This window comes from Toxotes jaculatrix, chromosome 17 (assembly GCF_017976425.1).
Source record: "Toxotes jaculatrix isolate fToxJac2 chromosome 17, fToxJac2.pri, whole genome shotgun sequence".
In the NCBI taxonomy this organism is placed as follows: Eukaryota; Metazoa; Chordata; class Actinopteri; family Toxotidae; genus Toxotes; species Toxotes jaculatrix.
Window position 1 is genome coordinate 13,189,016 of NC_054410.1, and position 12,549 is coordinate 13,201,564.

Here is a 12,549-nt window from a genome sequence, read left to right on the forward strand (position 1 = left end):
AGACTCTCGGTTCATGTCTTTATTGGACATCGACATTGTGGTGTGTTCGGCAGATAAGGGTTCAAAATAGGGACAGGAATAAAAAAAAAAAGTCTCAGAAACAGAGATAAGTATTTCCAAAATGAAATCAGGGTGTAGAGGCACACAGGAGCACACATGTGCTAATGGATGCAGATAAAAGGGACAAACAGAGCAGCTGAAAGAGTTGGACGAAGCCCCAAACTATGCAATAAACAGATTAGATCAGATTAAATATATAAGTCGTGTACCAAATACAACCCTACTGTACACACAGTTCATTCAGTGTATTTGCTCACTAACATGCAGAAACCTACAATAGCCATTGAAGGAAAGATACAAAGATCAGAGAGGTGTACAACAGTGTATAGAATTAAATGAAATTTAAAAAGATGGACAGGGTGAGTTTCACAATATATACACAGAAAAAAGTCAAACAACAGTGTCATCTTCACATATTGATGTAAAAAAAAGCCGTTTCCCGTTTGTTTCAACACAAATACTTTTATCATCAGTAAAAATCTAAAAAATGATATTTACATTGTCACCTATTATTATTATTATTATTATTATTAGTAGTAGTAGTAGTAGTAGTAGTAGTGTTATTAGTATTGATAATAATAATAATAACAATAATAATAATAATAATAATAATAATAATAATAATAATAATAATAATAATAATAATAATAAACCCTTTCAAACCCAAAGACCTTTTAGCAGTAACTTTAGACTTTGGACAGAAAGGATTCACAGATTCTTATACTGAACTGCTATCAAAATATGGAGAGACCATATTTGTAATGTTTCTTTTTGGGTGCATAGAAGGAAGGGCTTTCCTTTTCCTCTGTGAAGTGACTGTACCCCTGAAGATTTTATTGTGGGTATGAGTACATTTATCTGGTTCAAACTCACAGCCCTTAGGCTGTGAAGACTAAAACAAACATTTGATGTATCAACAAATTCACTTTCCTTTCTGTCAATGGAGCAGCTCCAGGCTATGCATCAAAGTAACATCACAAATCACAGTTATATTTTTCTCACTTAGAGAATTGTTTGTTTTCACAGGATCACAGCAAATTATCCGCAGGCACAGGAAGAGGTTTGTGCTTAGTTTTCAGGTTCAAAGCTCCCACCCTGCAGACAGTGACTTCTAGATTCCTCAAGCCACAAGTGTTGATGCAGTTTCTCCCCAGTGTGCCTTGATTTTCGGAGGGTGGCGTGACAATGATGGATAGCTGTAAGCTCGGTACCAATAAGAGCCTCCAAGTGGTCGATTTGGGGCCCTTGGCTCCAGTAGATGGGCCCTCCAGGAGACCCACTCTAAATTAAATCCTCTGAGGCTGCCAGGCTACTATGACGCTTTCCCTGTGCCCCACGCCCATTCTCGACCACTGCCTCCAGCCAGCCTCACTTTTGTTCCCCAAGAACAAGTTTTTCCTCCTTAATTAATTCAACAAAAAGTAATTAAACCTTTGCATTTTGCCGACATGCCTTGTCTGCCCCCACCCTCAGTAGACACAAAGAAAAGGTAGGAATGGAGAGAGGGGGCGCAAGAAATTAAGAACACTCAGTGCCAAATGACCGTCGGAAGCAAAACAATATTAGCCCCCTGAGTTAGTGGCCAGGACTCATAATAAAGGAATAACAAGACCGGGCATAGAGCTGAGATGAATGCTCTGCGGTGGTAGTGCAGGTTGTATTGTTCGGCAGGGAGGTGGAGGCTGCTAAGGTGGACGGCCCCAGCCACAGAGCCCGCTGTTAATTTGCTGAGTGATGTAAGTCCTCAGGGGTGCGTGTTGTTTGGCCCTGAGGGGTAATAATGTACTTGGCAACTTCTCCTCGTCTCCCCTGCATTCAGCACTTTATGTGGAAATTTTGGGGGAAAAAAAGATGTTTCTGCTTTAGCTGCTTTAGCACAGAGTGTCTCCAGTCGTCCAGGTTGACGCTTTGTTACCTCAGACAGAAAAGACTTCTTTTTTTCAGCTTAAGTAGATGAAAAAACATGGATAAAACTTTCCCCTTTAGCAATTTTAAATCTATATATTTTTTAAAACTGCCACAGACTTCCTCATTATGAGCAAATGCTAAATGCCATTTGAAAACATGTCATTTTTCCACCCAAGTACTGTACTCAAAGTAAAGAGAGAGTTTGTTCATCGTAATCCATAGTATACATGTTTTTGTTCTTTAGACCCCTTCAGTAATTACCTCAGTTTCAGTGGGGCACATGATCCATCAACACTTCACATGCATTCTCAGCATTTCAGCTCCATGTGGCATGCACTCAGCAAGTATGTGCACTATTTAAATACAAAGCTTTACAATTAAATGAGAATAGTTATTGTCATTTTCACCGAACTCTGGAGGTTATTAATGATTCATGGCCTGTGTACTGGGTGTGGTCCGGGGATGTCTTGATGGTTTGTCAAGTAAAGAGAAAAGTTGGTTAAGCCCGTGTCTTTGAACTATGATGTTGGGTCAGACAGCCAAGGCAGATATTTGCCCAGCAAATATTTTAATCCCCAACTAATCACTTGGTGAGTCCAGTGGGTGGAGGTTTGGGGTTGTGGGGGTTGAGGGCTATGAGGGGGGCTGCCACGGTGGCCTGGCACATTCTTCCTGTCAGTAACACGCCCTTTTTTCCAAGGGGATTGTGGGAAGAGTCAAACAGGGCGACCTCTGGAGCGAGCCACTGGATGGCAGGAGGTGTTGACTCTTGTGGAAAGGCCACGTGGGTGCGTGCATGTGGCACCCACATCCATGCAGGGTACTCACAAATCCACCAAACTCCTGTGAACAAATTCCTGTAATTAAGAAAAGATATGAGTCCAGTTGTCATTGATCTAAATGTGAAATCTGAGGTATAAATGAACATTGTGAGCGAGCGTCTCTTTCATCTTCAGCATAAAGAATCTGCCCTCTAGAAGCCCCTCTCTTTCTGCAGTTTGGATTACATTTCCTTTGAGTGAAAATGCTGTGCATGCACTGCTCACTCTAAACATTTTTTCCACTGATGCAGAGGAACACACTCTCTCAGGCTGTGGCACTCCAGATCCCTCAGCCATTCGGTGACTCTTGGCATTTGCTTATTATCAGAATATTCTTAATCATAGTGGAGACAGTGCCAGTGGAGAGAGCGAGCCGAGAGAGACACGTCAAAACATCTTCAACCGTAAAGAACCAGACAGCAAGCGTGATGGGCAAATTAGTCAGAGGCGCTGCCTAAATGGATGGTGAGGGCACAGGGGGAGCGATAGGGAGTACAAGTGTGTGTGGAAGCAGCGAGGGAGCAGAAAACAGAAAGAGAGAAAGAGAGGAACCTTCTCCATTTCACCATTCAGCAGTGCCTCCTATTCCCGAAGCACTTCGCCAGATCACAACCCACTAACTGATAGAGAAATAAATTAAGGAAAGGCTGCTCAAATAGATATGATTCTGAAGGAGATTTAAGGAGTGGAACTGATTGTGCATGTCTGATTCCTGCGCTTCAGAGTCCTCACCCGGGGGGCTTGGCTTTCAAAGCTGAGTGACTTGCACGGAGAAACACTCCATTAACAAAGTTCAGCTCTCCTCTGAGCCCCCCCCCCACCTCCCCCTCTCCTTCCTCTCCCCCCTCTCCCACCACAGAAGACCTCTCCCAGGCAGCACAGCTTTTTTTTTTTCTAATGATGTTTCAGGATGCTGTGCCTTAATAAACAGGAAGAATGTACATAAGAGAGCAAGCCCCAGGTTTGTTTAGAGTGTTAAAGGATAACTCCAGTTTCTTACAACTTGAGTTGTATTTTGCTAGTTTTGGCCATTATTTATATCTCTTATGATAACACTGTACTCAGCAGGTTAATTGCTGACATCTGGAAACACAAGGCATCAGATGATAAAAGGGATAAAGTAGGGAGGCACTGGTCTGATACACTGGAACCAATAAGTCCTCCAACATAAACCACCATATAGGTCACTAGTCCCTACCTGTCAGATACAACCCATAGGAGTGCATTGGTGGCAGGCGGATCTCTGTCATCATGGTAACAATAATGAACGAATGGTTAAGGTTGTGGAATGGTTTGGTTGGGTTTGGGCACAAAACCTACTTGGTTAGGTTTAGGAGAGCTTGTGTCTTGGGTTTCACGGGAAACGAACAGCAGTCTAATTCGTGAAATTCCTGTGTTTTATTGCAGACTTTGTCGCTCTATATACTGTTACCTAACTTCTTCCTTTGGTCCTGTCATGATCACTACTACTTTCCCAAAAAGTTGAACTTTAACTTTGAGTAATCTTCTTATTACAGAGAAGGGTGATGGCCAGAACTATACAAAAAGCAAGACCCAAACTGTAATAAACCGTAGTGGTCCTTTAAATTTGCAAGAGAATTTGCTTCAGCCCTGTCAACTTTTGTGGAGCTAAACTATTCATTTGCATTCTTAAATTGTGCTAAAGGGTTAACGTCAGCTGAAGCAGTTCAGAGAGAGACAGAGGGGCATTGAGCAGGCAGCATGGAGGAGAGCAGTAGTTCGGGTCCCGAGTCCCAGGATTAGAGTCATGGGACTAGGCAGAGGCAGGACCATTACCTCTGAGTGGAAAGGCTCAAACTCAGTGACTCCTTCTCAGATCAGATGGAGAGGAAAAGAGTCAGAAAAAGAAGAGAGAGAGAAAAAGAAGTAGAGAGGGCAGGAGGGAGGGGGCACACGTCCGAGTAGAGGATTGCAGAAGTGCAGGGCAATTAGGTGTGGTGGGATGGGGAAGATGTGTTTTTATGGTCAGAGAAGAGTCTTGTGATCATTTTGAAAGAATGTGTTCATAATCTCTATGGAGGGGTTACTGTAGTGAGAATGATTGTGGTAATGGAGGTCAGTTTCTGAACCTGATTGGGTCATCGCCACTAAACTTCATTTAACTGAGCCCCTCTGAATCCATCTGATACCATTCCCCTTGAAACCTGCTTATAAATCCCTGTATTATTCCAGTGGGGCTGTTATCACCTGAATGTGTTGCAACTGTATCACTCAGCACATGTCTACGACTGAGCTCTTGACCATTAACCCCCTTTAACTTGTCAATATGGCATTGGAAATATTTGACTTTTTTTTATTTCTTTGCATGGGTGAGAAGAAGAAGTAGAAGCTAGGTGAGTGTGGATAATTGAGCAGTCTGCAGGCATGGAGCCCAGAGATAAGTGAAAGAGTCAGAAATTGAGTGTGATGCTGAGGCGAGGGCCGGGCCCTTTATTTGATGGAGAAAAGAGGAGACGGGAAAAAGGAGAGGAGGATGTCTCTGAGGAGGAGAGATAGACAGCAGCAGAGCGAGGGACTCAGAGACATAGAAGGGGAAAGATATGGATGGCAGGCAGCAATTACTGAGACTGAGGCTCAGTGTGAACACTGCCAAGTGTGAGAGTGTGTGTGTGACAGTATGCGAGGAAGAGAGAGGCACAGAGCGAGGGGTGGGGTGGGGGTGGGGGGGGGCAGAGGGAGGATTGAGATCTCTGCCTGCCTGGGCCCCTGCTGACTCTCATACAGGCAGATCACAGGCTCATCATGTCAGCTCTGTTTGTGGAAATCCTCCCTCATCAAATGACAAATTTGCTACACGTTTACCTTTATCAGATCTGGGAAGAGAGGCACAGGAGATGAGCGAGGGGAAAAGGGTGTGTGTGTGTGTGTATGTGTATGTGTGTGTAAGTGCCTCTCTCTGTCGCCGCTACTGTCGAGGGGCCAATTACTTGCTCCTCCGAGAGCAACTCTGCCATCTCAGGCCTTTCATTCAGCCACCCTCCACCTCCTCCTCCTCCTCGGAAACATCTGTCTCTGAATATGCAATGAGCGTGTCAAACAGAATACACCCACGTCCTGCACAAAGCTAATATTTGCTAACATCAAACCTGTCTGTTCTGCCCCTAGTACCGTGTACGCCGCTGGAACAGGATGCCACCGGTGCTGCTGGGAACCTCTCCCCCTCCTGCTGTAAGATTACTGGCCTTGTTACTGACACCATGCCTCGCTGCCCTCCTCCTTCTCCTCCTCCTCTTCTTCCCCTCCTCCTCTCCTTTAGCCACCCTCCTCTTATCATCCAGCCTGCCCCTTCTTCATCTTCTTCTTCCTCCATTAAGGCTAAATTAACTGGACTTGGGCCTCATCAGCTTTCTTGAATAAACATCAATATTGACCAAAGTTTTGCACATCAGTTTAGGTTATCAGGATTTTTACAGATCACAGATGATGAGTGCGTTTAATCTGTCTTTACTTGCTGGTCTTAAATGAGAAAATACTCAGTATCTTGTGGTGTTTTATTGGCTTAATCATCTACTTTGAGGAGAATCCTAAAACCAATAGACAGATATGGAGATTGGATTATATCTGTAGATCTTTGTGAAAAATTAGGGCATTTAGGAGGCATTTTCTCATCTTCATGTTATTTTTTCTTCCACATTCTTTTGGCTACACTGACTCTGTGGTTATTTATTTTATTTTATTTTTATTTATTTATAGTTTATTTAACAGGAACTGTTAAATAACTAGCTGAAGATAATTTGCACTCCTCTTTCATGGTTAGGCTTTTAAAATTAGGTTAAAAAGACAAATTGCTGCAACAGATTTAGAATATAAACAACATAACAGATGACACAGTGTCTGTGTGCATATGTATGTGTACAAGATTGTGTGTGCACTGGCATGCATGCAAGAGTGTGTGTAAGAATATAAGTAAGTAGATCCATTCAAAATGTATTCAGAGTTCATGTCCTTGTTGTTCTTCAAGCCACTGTTTCTCTTGTGCTGATATTTTGAAGTCTGTAATTCACAACACAACAGACCAGTGATGAGTTTGTTTACCTTGGTTTCTATGTCATAATGTGTAAAACAAACACAAACACCTTTATTCTCCATGTCATCCCTCAACCCTTCCACCTTCCACCCCATCCTTCCTACCTCACCCAAACACTCTCACAGACGGTGTGGGTAAAAAGCTTCACAGTGGACATTTTAAAAGACAAAGTTCAATATCAATTCAGCTGAACCTGATATATTGTCTCTTTTTATTCCACACATTCTTCTGGTGCCTACGTTACCCACAGTACATCAAGACGTGATGAGGTGCAGGCTACAGATGTCTGGTAAGCTCAAACTCCACACCCCCAAATTTTTTTTTACACTTTCCAACTTGTAAATGTTCAACTCAGACCAACACTGCCTCAAGTGACATCATTTGAGGCAATATATCTGATTTTGTACAGCTCCCTCTGGAGCCTTAAAAGGTTTCATATAACTTTTTTCACATATGCAAGACTTGTAACTCAAGACCTGTAAACAGACCGAGATGTGTAAATTTGTTGGAGCTCCTCTTTAATAAGATGTAACATGATATCACATTTAAAGCTGCTTGGGAAATAAAGATTCTGCTGCCTCAAAGTGCTACCTCCCATGACTCCAGCTCCTCTTGATCAACCCCACTGATCATAACCACAGAAAACTCCACCCTCAGTATATCTATACATGCACCTCACTGCTGACACAGTGATGGAGGGTGTGAAGGTTTCTATCTGGCTTCTAGCATCTTTAAAAGCTTGATTTTTATTGGGAACTGTGGGTGTCTAGGATCCCTCCTCCTGACCTTTTGCCTTTGGAGATTTTGGGAACCAATACTTTAGAGAGGGAAGAGAATAGCGAGTCAGAGAGGAGCTGTTTCGACAGGAGACACTCTCTCTACACCCTCTCTGTCTCTGCTGACTGATGAAGATTAAAGAGACAGAAACAGAGAGAGAAAGATTATAGGAGAGCAGAGATTGACTGCTAAAGAGAGAGAGAGAGAGAGAGAGAGAGAGAGAGAGAGAGAGAGAGAGAGAAAGGGTGAAAGAGGGAGGGAGGAAGAGAGCATGGATGAGAGAGAGTGAGAGAGAGAAGGGGAGCATTTGCATAATGTCCTCCACCACAGTAAGTCCCTGAGGCTAGCCATGCTGGATAACAGAGGACCAATACTCTTAATTCAATCTCTTTATTTTTCTAATACTTCATAAATTAATAATTCGTCCCCATTCCACCCCCAGCCACCCCCCTCTCGTCCGCAAACCACCGTGAGCGTCGAGCTGAGCTGCCTAAGTTTGTAACTTTAACCCAAGAAATTGATGTGAGCAGGCCTTGAGGCAGACCTGCTAATGAATGGATAGAGAGAGAAAGAAGAAAGTTAAAAGATGGTCTTTTATAAAGTAATTTAAGAAAATCCTGTTAGCTGGATCAAGTACAAGAGTATAATTTCTCAAAATGGGAAAAAGAGGAGCTTTCGCGCCTCTCCCGCACACTTAATAACAAAATTAAGGAGGTAAAAAGATAAAGAGAGGGAATCAATTAGGCCAGGGCTGGTAAACAGTGCTAATTGTAGAGAGGGTGGGATGGCCCATGGAGGTTGGATGATGGGTGCGATGCTCAAGTGCACACACCCTCGGGCGACCTAATCTCACGCCACCTCCCACACTGACATCCTGGATGAGAATGGGGCTGGGTGAGGCCAGAGGGGGAGGAAACTCAGGACAGGTAGACATGCACGGCTCCGTCCATTCACCTGCCCTCGCTGCCATGCTAAATTTGTTGTCAAAGACAGAGAAAAGTTTTGTGGTTGCAACATGCATTTACTTTCCTGTAATCAGTTCATTCCCAAATGAACCTCAGACATTATTTGTTTTTACATAACTCACGCTCAAAAATATACTATAAGATTAAAATTTCTCTACTCTTCATTCTCTAAACTACTCCTCTGTTTTTTCAGGTTCTTCATGACATGATCATTCCCCTATGGCGGAGGCGTGGAGAGACACCCATCACATAGACAGCCTGTTAACCAGGCACTAGACACACTGGAGATAAGAGCAGATTATCAGACTGTTATTGTTCCAAAGGGGGAGTCCTCTGTCACAGAGACCTGGCCAGGCCCAGTCAATCAGAGAGGCAAGAAGGAGGTATGAATGGATGGATGGTACAATATATGGTGGAGGTGGTGATTACTTAGGGGGGAAGAGGATCACTCACTATCTCTTCCTTCTGTTGTAAGCTTAACCGTGGTGGTGGTGGCGCCTCAGGGAGTCAAAATCAGATAAATATTGAACAGGATATTTGACAATTGTTTTGAAAATGGCAGCATCGTATTATAATCTGCCCCTAAATCACAAGGTTTAACCCTTTAACATACCATTTTCTCCTTTTATTTCCACATAAGTAGCTTTAATGTTGTTAAAATCATCTTATTCAACACTGACAGGACCATATATCACTACACAGTACATCTATATATCATGTATAAAACTTTTACTAACTCACCTGAAGCTTGTGAAAATTACACTTAAATTATATTATCATTTATTATTAGTAATTATAATATTACCTCACACCTTCTACCAAATGATGCAATCTGAGAATATGCAATTTTAATTTCTAACCAAATAATTTTCTTTTTTTTTTTTTTTTACAATAACTGATATAGTAGATATAATTATAAGTAATAGTATAATTCCATTGATATTCTATTATATTCTGTAATTAAACTGGTAACTTGTGGAATTTTGCATTAATATGGCTTTACTCATTATTTTAAATTACTTTATGCGCTGCTATACATTATCCATAAGTCTAAACGACAGGAGCCATATAATTAATTATAACCAATGCAAATTACAATGAAATACTAAAAATTTTAAATGAATATTCAGTGTCAGATTATATCTGAGCATAAAAGAAATGCATCTTACCTTCTATATCTTTATAATTTGTACCTTTACCTTGCCTTTTGATGCGACCCTTTTGACCTTTTATCCAGTGTTTCACTTGTGCTCCACTTCCTCAGTAGATAAAAGCGAGGATGAATGGTCTCTATGGGCATACCAAACACTGAGCATTATTTGATTCAGACTCCCCTGGGTGTTATGACTGGGAAATAATTGTACGTATTTGTATTTGTTTCTTTTTCACTGTGGTGTGCTCTGGGTAATTCTTAATACCTTCTAGAGATTATACGGTAACTCCCAAACTCCCATGATTATAATTAAGCCTGACTTGGTTATAAAATGAGCAAATAGCAATTTAGTTTTGCATCGTGTGAGGGAGCATCTCTGTGTGTTCCTCTGTGTTCTCGCCTCTTCATACATCTTTACATTTCTGAATATACTTGTGACTGTGCTTGAGAGTTTGAATACGCACATGCATTGTGTGTGACTGTGTGTCAGGGGAAAGTGCTGCAGAGGAAAGGCATATATATACGGGAAGGTTTGGTTAGGCGTGGAGACTGCTATCATCTTCCTTCGGGCAAAGAATAAAAAAACCCCACAAACATTCCCCCATCCATTCTCTTTCCCCTCCTTATTCTCTATCTTGCACTCACTCGCTTCGGCTTTCTCCCTCTCTCTTTCTGTATCACTTACAAAGGCAGCCGTTTCCTCCAAAATGAGGCCACGTACGGAAGGTATGCAAATGAAATCATTGCTCGTGGATTAGAATGGGACACCATATACCCTAAATCATGATTGTCAATCATGGCTGGGGATTAAGGGATATGGGCTCACAGACCTAAAAAAGCAACATTTCCCCCCACAGGCAGATCCCCATTGTGAGGAGCTCTGAGGAAGAGAGGGCTCCACAGGGGAGGAGAGCTACACTGGAGCACTAGTGCCCCCTTCTGTCTGATGTTCACCGCACCATTTCATCATCAAACACCAGCCAGTCTGAACAGAAATAGAGGCTGGCACACACGAGCCTATTCATTTACATTCAGTGTAGCCACAGGCAAAAGCTTGATTAGACAAATGCACATGCTTTGGTGATGCAGTGTTTCATCTTCAGTGGAGGAGAGAGAGACCTCATTTGTTTCTCTGGCATATGTGCAGGCTTGGTTCAACATCAGTGGGTTAGGAGGGCCATAGGCCTTACAAATGTAACAGATGTTTGTTTGCCCTGTGAGTGAATGTGTTAAGCACTGAAGTCCCTCAACCATCAGAATCAATTTGTTCTTTATACTGTCACTGTGTGATTTTACTGTGTAGTGTACACTGTATGCATTTTCATGTGTACTGTACTTGTGTTGAATGTGCCAGTTTGTGGCATGAGTGGCATATGTTGCATGTATTTGAGCACAGATTCATGTTTTGTATAACAGCAAGAAGGGAAAGACATTCTGGACTTGTAATTATACTCCTAATACCAATAATGATACTACAGCTACTACTAATACATAATATTATTATTTAAACATAATATTAGCGCATTACAAAGTATAATAATATCCTATCAAATGTACTTGTGTTGAATGTTGAAATCCAGAGTCCTACTCAATATTTAGGAATAAGTGCAGCTTCTCACACAGAGACATGTTTAGTGGATTGTGTGTGCAGACCCTGGAGCCCTCAGCTAGAGTGCCAGTCTGTTCCTGTGGAGCAGTCAACCAGACAAACCCAGCCAAGAGAGAGCAAGGCACAGGCACTGGGCCAGGAAATAGCACTGGAAAACACTCCACTATGGCAGAGAATTAATAGTGTTTTTATAGGAGAGACAGCGTGGGGGAGGGTGGGACTAAAAAAAAAAAAAATCACAACAAGCACACTAGTTTAGCATCAGGAAAAGGACGGTGGTGCATGATTGCAGGAATCAAGGGAGAGTTTTCGTGATAATGAGAAAAGTGAGCAAAGGAGGAGAGTTGGCACCGTTCACATCCTGCACAGTGCAGCTCCCGGCTGCCCAAGACTGAAGGTGGCGCGGCACCTGTGCCATTTTGGCCTCGGCATCGTATGGGCAGGAGGTCAAGGCCAGGGCAACATCTGCATCACATCAGAGAGCCTGGCTGCCTGCCCACGCCATGAAAGTCTCTCACAGAGAAATCCTAAAGAATAGATTAGAAAATGACCACAAAGTGCTTTCTTTAAATTTCCGGCTCAGACACCATTTTCAGCTCAGCTGCTCAGTATGTTTATTATTCATGATTAGGACTAGGAAGTTTCTTCTAGTTAAACTGGTTAAAAATCAAACATCTGCAACCGATCATATCTGTTGCATGATCTATAAATGAAGAACTTTCTTATGTTTGAAAATAGTTAAGAGACACCTACTGGCATGAGAAACTCAGGCAGCATGACCTGTGCGAGGGAAACACACTCAGTTGCAGCGTGTGCGGTAAAAACTACTCGACTAATTTCAAACAGGGGGGATCCTTAATACCGTCCCAGTCTGCTACAGCGAGACCACCTGAGTCATCTTTCTGATGGTGGGTAAAATAAACCGCCGAAATTGATATGAGCCGCCAGCACACTAAAGAGCAAATCATTATGCATCATTAGGTGAAGATTTAGTTTAAACGTGTTTAGCAGGAATTAAGCAAAGCTGTTGTTGACATGGATTGACTGCTGTAATGCTTTATTGTCAGTGCTCCAGGAGGCAGAGGGAGGGCCGGCCTATTTGGGGTAGCAGCAATGCGCCGAAAGCAAGGATTTATGGGATGTTGGGAGGACTAACTGGGTGTGCAAAAAGAGTGGACAAACAGGAAAGTATGGTTGATGAACAGAGG